Here is an 8528-nt window from a genome sequence, read left to right on the forward strand (position 1 = left end):
AATAAGTAATGTAGTGGACAGTGAAGACGATTATCTCAGAGTACAACAGCACCTTAATCAAATGGGCCAATGGGCTAAGGAATGGCAGTTGGAGTTTAATTTAGATAAATGTAAGATATTGTGTTTTGGTTAGGCAAACCAAGGCAGTAAATGATAGGGCCTTGAGGAATGTTTCCAAATAAAGACTCTAGGGGTGTAGGTGCCAAAGTTCCTTGAAAGTGGAGTCGCAGATAGACAGCGTGGTGAAGAAGGTGTTTGACTCACTTGCCTTTCTTGGTCAGAACTTTGAGTATAGGAATTGGGACTTCAGGTTGCAGCTGTACCAGCCATTGGTGAGGGCACTTTTAGAATTCCGCATGCAGTTCTGGTCTCCCTCCTATAGGAAAGTTCTTGTGAAACTGAAGAGGGTACAGAAGGGATGATCTGAGCTATAGGGAGTGGTTGGATATGTGAGGGCTTTTTTCCCTGGAGCATCTGAGGTTGAGACTTAAAGAGGTTTACAAAATCTTGAGGGGCATGGTTAGGATGAATAGCCAAGATCCTTTCCCCATAGTAGGGAGATTCAAAATAGAGGGCATAGATTTAAGGTAGGAGAGGAAAGATTTAAAAAGGGTCTGAGGGGCAACTTTTTCATGCAGAGGGTATTGCGTGAATGGAATGAGCTGCCAGAGGAAGTGATGAAGGCTAGTACAATTACAACATTTAAAAGGCATCAGGTTGAATACATGAGAAAGACAGGTTTAGAGGGCCAAATGTTGGCAAATGATACTAGGTCAGATTGGGATGTTTGGTCAGCACAAACGAGTTGGACTGAAGGGTCTGTTTCCATGCTCTAAGACTCTGTGATAATACAATTTAATACACTTCTACTGACATTGCTGACATAGAGTGTTATAGTATAGAAGGCCAATCGGCCCATTGTGTCTGTGCTGGTAGAACGATCCAACTAATGACATCCCACCTCCTCTTTCCCACAGCATAAGTTTTTCTACTTTAAAGTGGATATCTAAGTCCCATTTTACTGAATGTGCTGCCCACTGTTTCACACAATTACTTCCAGATCATATACACTGCAAAGGAGAAACAGTTCCTCAAGTCACCCCTTTTGTTTTCTGACAATCACCAGCTCACCATTGCTGTCTCCATTTAGGAATGTGCAATAAACACTGGCTTCCCATGAACAGGTCAAAACACAGTTACCCTGTGTTTTTGGTAACTGACCCGTCTGCCCCTGGAAGCAGTTTCTCCTTACTTGCTCTTAGAGCTCAATTGCCGCTGCTCCAACAAGCTTCTTTAATCTCTGCACATAGGCAGGGGCACCCATCCTTGGTATCATTCCAGTAAATCTCCACTGCATCCTTTCAGAGCATTGAAATCATTTGTAAAATGCATGCCCTGATTGACCTCACTGCGCCGGTTTAGAAATGGTCAATCAATGCTGGCATGTTTACTTTGCACAAACAATTATTAACGCTGCATCTGGAGTGTAAACATAGCATTGGTGCAATCAATGGCACTTCAGCCATGATGACCATGATCTTATTTACTGTGCAACTAATCCAGGGACCTCGACAAAAGATACAGGGCAATGAGTTTTAACCCTACAGCGACAGCTAGAGAATTAAAATTCAGTTAGATCTGGAATCAAAGATATTAGTAATGGTAGACCATTTGGTTATTAATGCCCTTTAGGAAAGAAAGTCTACCATTTTTTTCCTAGTCTACTCTAAATATGAGTTGCTTCCAATTTAATATTTTTCAAGGACATGTAACTTTGAAGGATTGTGAAGAAGCTAAACTATTTTAAGTTCTGTGAAGATATCTGGATAGTTTCTTTAAAAGGGGTCATTGAAATGTCACATGCGAATTTTATTTAAAAAAAAACACCTCTGGGACTTTAGCTACTTGCTTGCACACACTTCTTAGAAGTCAACTGTCTGACTTTAATGCTTGCCTTGTTTGAATGGTGTTTAGCTGGATATTGTGTCATTTCCAATTGGGTGAAAAGGCAGGCCATCTCAGGTCTCTCCTTTCTGAAACACACTTGTTGTGAGTCGAATATGAAACCTCATTCCTGATGAAGGACTTTTGCCTGAAATGTTGATTTTCCTGCTCCTCGGATGCTGCCTAACCTGCTGTGCTTTTCCAGCACCAGTCTAATCTTGACTCTGATCTCCAGCATCTGCAGTCCTCACTTATGCCTAGTGTGAAACCTGATTGCCCTTGCAAAGAGCATCTGGAGGACTTCTTGATATTGTATTTCCTGAATAAGTTGCATCTACCAAGATCCCAGAAACAACCACACATGTCTAGTGACCTGTTTAGGTGTGCCAGAATGCCTGATTCACAACAATCTGAATATTCTTTATTCTTCCCTCTAGAACTAACTATCATTGACTACAGTCAATCTCAACAGAGAGAAATGTCTATTTTTTTTCCTTTATCTAGTTTGTTTGTGGATGTTTTGGATTATTTATGGGTAAAGTATTTGCATTTTCATATTATAAATGGGGTTCTAACCACCATTGCATCTTTATTTAATGACTTTGTTAAAACAATAATGTTACAGTCTTGTCCTGCAAAGAGACTATTGATCAAAATCCTAACCAGAGAAGTTATTTAAATCTGTAACAATGAAAACAGTGGGTAATTCTGCAGCATGCGACTCCTTCATATTTCTCACAACCTTCCCAGTATTCACAAGCAGAAGTAACGAGTGCAATGAATCTTCTCCACTTGCCTAGATGCTTGTGGTTCCAATAGCATTAAATATTGTCAACATCATCCAGAATAAAGCAGCCTATTTGAGTAGTATGCCATCCACTACCTTACATGAAACGTTGGATAACAAACCTATGAGCTCAGTGAGCAAACCTATAACCTGAACTACTTCATATATTCCATTCTCGTCCATATGCCTATCCAATGACCATTTAAGTGCCCTTAAAGTTGGCGAGTCTAATATTGTTGCAGGCAGTGTGTTCCACACCCTTACTACTCTGAGTAAAGAAACTACTTCTGACATCTGTCCTATATCTATTACCCCTCATTTTAAAGCTCTGTCCCCTCATGCTAGCCACCGCCTTCCAAGGAAAAAGGGTATCACTGTCCAACCTATCTAACCCTCAATTATCTTATATGTCTCAATTAAGTCACCTCTCAACCTTCTTCTCGAACGAAAACAGCCTCAAGTCCCTCAGCGTTTCCTTCTTTCCATACCAGGCAGCATCCTAGTAAATCTTCTCTGAACCTTTTCCAAAGCTTCCACATCCTTCTTATAATAGTGACCAGAACCGTATGCAATACTCCAAGTGTGGCTGCACCAGAGTTTTGTACAGCTGCAGCATAACCTTGTGGTTCTGAAATTCAGTACCTCTTACAATAAAAGCTAACACACTGCATGCCTTCTTAACAACCCTATCAACCTGAGTGGCAACTTTCAGGGATCTATGTACATGGACACAGAGATCTCTCTGCTCATCTACACTACTAAGAATCTTACCATTAGTCCAGTACTCTGCATTCCTATTACTCCTTCCAAAGTGACTCACCTCACACTTTTCCACATTAAACTCCATTTGCCACCTCTCAGCCCAGCTCTGCAGATTATCTATGTCTCTCTGTAACCTACAACATCCTTCATCACTATCCACAACTCTACCGACCTTAGTGTCATCTGCAAATTTACGAACCCATCCTTCTATTGCCTCATCCAGGTAATTTATAAAAATAAAAAAAAACAGAGGACCCAAAACAGATCCTTGTAGTACATCATTAGTAACTGAACTCCAGGATGAATACTTCCCATCAACCACCACTCAGTCTTCTTTCAGCAAGCCAATTTCTAATCCAAACCCCTAAATTGCCCTCAATCCCATGCCTCTGTAGTTTGTGCAATAGCTTACTGTGGGAACCTTATCAAACGCCTTACTGAAATCCATATACACCACCTCAACCATTTTACCCTCATCTACCTGTTTGGTCACCTTCTCAAAGAACTCAATAAGGTTAGTGAGACACGACCTACCTTTCACAAAACTGTGTTGGCTGACCCTAATTAATGTATTCATTTCTAGATGGTTATAATTCCTATCTCTTGTAACCCTTTCCAACACTTTACTCACAACCAAAGTAAGACTCACAGATCTATAATTTCCAGGGTTGTCTCTACTCCCCTTCATGAACAAAGGAACAATGTTTGCTCTCCTCCAGTCTTCTGGTACTATTCCTATAGACAATGACAAAATAACAACCTGAATTATATTTCCAGTGTACAGTGAGGTCAGGGATAGTTTACAAGGTCACGAGAGGACACCAGCAATCAGGATGTTGGTTTGAAATGTGTATACTTCAATGCCAGGAGCATCTGGACTAAGGTGGGTGAACTTGCAGCAGTGGTTGGTACCTGGCATTTCGATGTCATGGCCATTTCAGAGATATGGCTGGAGGGAAGGACAGGAATGGTTGTTGCACATTCCGGGATTTAAATGTTTCAGCACAAACAGAGGTGATGGTGAAAAAGGAGGGGGTGAGTGGCATTTTCAATCAAGGGTAGTATTACAGCAACTGAGAGAACATTTGAGGATTCATCCACTGAGGTTGTTTGGGCTGAGGTTAGAAATAGGAAAGGAGAGGTCACCCTGTTGAGAGTTTTCTTTGGCCTCAGAGTTGTTCCAGGGATGTAGAGGAAAGGATAGCAAAGATGATTCTCGATAGGAGTGAGAGTAACAGAATAGTTATTGTGGGGGATTTTAACATCCCTAATATTGACTGGGAATACTATAGTTCAAGTAGTTTGGATGGGTCAGTTTTTGTTCAATGTTTGCAGGAGGGTTTTCTGATACAGTATGTAGACAGGCCAACAAGGGGTGATGCCATATTGGATTTGGTCGTGGGGAATGAACCCAGCCAGATGTTAAGTTTGAAGGTAGGTGAGCACTTTGGCGATAGTAACCACAATTTGGTTATGTTTACAATAGAAATGACAGGGGTAGGTATATATCGCAGGGAAAGAGGTATAACTGGGAGAAAGGCAATTATGCTGCAATTAGGCAAGATTTAGGATGCATAAGATGGAGAAGGAAAATTGGGGGATGAACCCACTTGAAATGTGGAGTTTATTCAAGGACTAGCTACTGCGGGTCCTTGATAAGTATATACTTATCAGGCAGGGAGGAAGTTGTCAAGAGAGGGAGTCTGTTTTCATTGGAGAGAAGAAGGTTGAGTGGTGACTTAATCAAGGTTGAAGCTCTTGTTAAGAGGAAGAAGGTTTATGTGAGGATGAAGTGCGTAGGTTCAGTTAAGGGGATTGAGAGTCATAAGTTAGCCAGAAAAGATCTAAAGAGTGTTAAGAAGAGTCAGAAGGGGACATGAGATGTTGTTGGCAGATAGGATCAAGGAAAACCCTAAGACTTTCAATAGGTATATCAGGAATAAAAGAATGACTAGAATAAGGTTAGGGCCAATTAAAGATAGTAGTGGAATCTGAGGACATAGGGGAAGTGCTTAATGAATACTTTTTGTCAATATTCACATTGGAAAAGGGCAATGTTAGTGAGAATACAGAGATACAGGCTACAAGATTAGATGGGATTGAGGTTGACAAAGAGGATATTTCAGCAATTTTGGAAGATCTGAAAATAGATAAGGCCAGATGGGATTTATTCTCAGATTATCTGGGAAGCCAGGGAGGAGATTGCAGAGCCTTTGGCTGCGACCTTTATGTCATCATTGTTGGCAGGAGTGGTGCCAGAAGACTGGAGAATAGCAAATGTTGTTCCCTTGTTTAAGAAGGGGAGTCGGGACAACCCTGGTAATTATAGGCCAGTGAGCCTTACTTTGGTTGTGGAAAGATATTGGAAAAGCTTATAAGAGATAGGATTTATAATCATGTGATAAGGAATAATTTGACTGTAGATAGTCAACACAGTTTTGTGAAGGGGAGGTCATGCCTCACTAACCTTATTGAGTTTTTCAAGAAGATGACAAAACAGGTGAATGAAGATAAAGCAGTTGATGCGGTGTATACAGATTTCAGGAAAGCATTTGATAAGGTTCCACACAGTAGGCTTTTGCACAAAATGCAGAGTTTCATGATTGAAGGTGATTTAGCAGTTTGGATCAGAAATTAGCTAGCTGAAAGAAGACAGAGGGTGGTGGTTGATGGGAAATGGTCATCTTGGAGCTCAGTTACCAGTGTGCCAAAAGGATCTTTTTGGGACCACTGCTGTTTGTCATTTTCATAAATGATCTGGATGTGGGTGTAGAAGGCTGGATTAGTAAATTTGCAGATAATACTAACGTAGGCAAAGTCATTGATAGTGCTGAAGGATGTTGATGTTGGGACATAGATAAGATGCAGAGCTGGGCTAAGAAGTGGCAAATGGAGTTTAATGCAGAAAAGTGAGGTAGTCCACTTCAGAAGAAGTAACAAGAATGCAGAGATTACTGGGCTAATGGTAAAATTCTTGGCAGTGCAGATGAACAGAGACATCTCGGTATCCTGGTGCATAAATTCCTGAAGGTTGCCACCCAGGTTGATAGGATTGTTAAGAAGGCATATGGTGCGTTGATGTTTATTGAGAGGGGGATTGAGTTTCGGAGCCACGAGGTCATGCTGCAGCTGTGTAAGACACTGGTAAGGCCACATCTGGAGTATTCCATGGAGTTTTGGTCATCACATTATAGGAAGGATGTGGAAGCTCTGGAAAGGGTTCAGAGGAGTTTTACTAGGATGTTGCCTGGTATGGAGGGATGCTCTTACAAGGAAAGGCTGAGGTAACTGAGGCTGTTTTCATTGGAGAGAAGAACGTTGAGAGGTGACTTAATTGAGATGTATAAGATAATCAGAGGGTTAAATAGGGTGGACAGTGACAGCCTTTTTTCTCAGATGGTGAAGGCAAACACGAGGGGACATAGTTTTAAATTGTGGGGTGATAGATTTAGGACAGATATTAAGGGTAGTTTCTTCACTCAGAATAGTATGGACATGGAATGGCCTGCCTGCAACAGTAGTAGACTCACTGACATTAAGGGCATTTAAATGGCCTTTGGACATACATATAGATAATAATGGAACAGTGTAGGTTTAGATGGGCATCAGATTATTTCCACAGGTTGGCACAACATTGAGGGACGAAGGGCCTGTACTGCGCTGTAACGTTCTATGTTCTAAGAAGATCAAATCCAAAGGCTCAGCAATCTCCTCTCTGGCTTCCCAGAGAATTCCTAGGCCCAGGGACTTACCTATTTTTACCCTATCCAGAATTACTAACACCTCCTCCTTGTGAACCTCAATCCCATCTACTCTAGTAGCCTGTACTTCAGTGTTCTCCTCCACCACATTGTCTTTTTCTCATGTGAATACTGATGAAAAGTATTCATTTCATGCTTCCCCTAACTCCTCTGAATCCATGCACAACTTCCCTCTACTATCCTTAACTGGCCCTAATCTAACTCTAGTCATTCTTTTATTCCTGATATACCTATAGAAAGCCTTAGGATTTTCCTTGATCCTATCCGCCAACAACTTTTCATGTCCCCTCCTGGACCTTCTTAGCTCTCTCTTTAGGTCTTTCCTGGCTAACTTGTAATTCTCAAGCACCTGAGGCATCACATAAGCCTTCCTCACATAAACCTTCTTCTTCCCCTTGACAAGAGATTCAACTTCCTGAGTAAACCACACTCCCGCACTTGACAACATCCTCCCTGCCTGACCGGTACATACTTATCAAGGACCTGCAGTAGCTGGAACTTGAATAAGCTCCATATTTCTATTGTGCCCATTTCCTGCAGTTTCCTTCCCCATCCTATGCATCCTTAATCTTGCCTAATTGCATCATAATTGCCTTTCCCCCAGCAGTAGCTTACCTATACCTTTCCATCACTGAAGTAAACATAACTGAATTGTGGTCACTATTACTAAAATGCTCACCTACCTCCAAATCTAACACCTGGCCAGGTTCATTACCCAGTTCATCACCAAATCTAATGTGGCCTTGCCCCATGTTGGCCTGTCCACATTCTGTGTTAGGAAAACTTTCCGCACGCATTGGGCAAAAAACGGACCCACCTAAAATACTTGAACTATAGTATTCCCAGTCAATATTGGGGAAGTTAAAGACCCCACAACAGCTACCCTGTCACTCTCGCTCCTATCAAGGATAATCTTTGCTATCCGATCCTCTACATCTCTGGAACTATTCAGAGGCTTATAGAAAACTCCCAACAGGGTAACCTCTCCTTTCCTGTTTCTAATCTCAGCCCATACTACCTCAGTAGAGTCCTCGAATGTTCTTTCTGCAACTGTAATACTGTCCTTGTCTAACAATGCCACACCACCCCCTCTTTTACCATTTTCTGTTCTTACTGAAACATCTAAATCCCGAAACCTGCAATAACCATTCCTGTCCCTGCTCTACCCATGTCGCTGAAATGGCCACAACATCAAAATCCCATGCGGCAAGCTCACCCAGTGTAATCTGGATGCTCCTGGCGTTGAAGTAGATATATTTCAAACCAACCTCTTG

This window comes from Hemiscyllium ocellatum, chromosome 30 (genome assembly GCF_020745735.1).
Source record: "Hemiscyllium ocellatum isolate sHemOce1 chromosome 30, sHemOce1.pat.X.cur, whole genome shotgun sequence".
NCBI classification, from domain to species: domain Eukaryota; kingdom Metazoa; phylum Chordata; class Chondrichthyes; order Orectolobiformes; family Hemiscylliidae; genus Hemiscyllium; species Hemiscyllium ocellatum.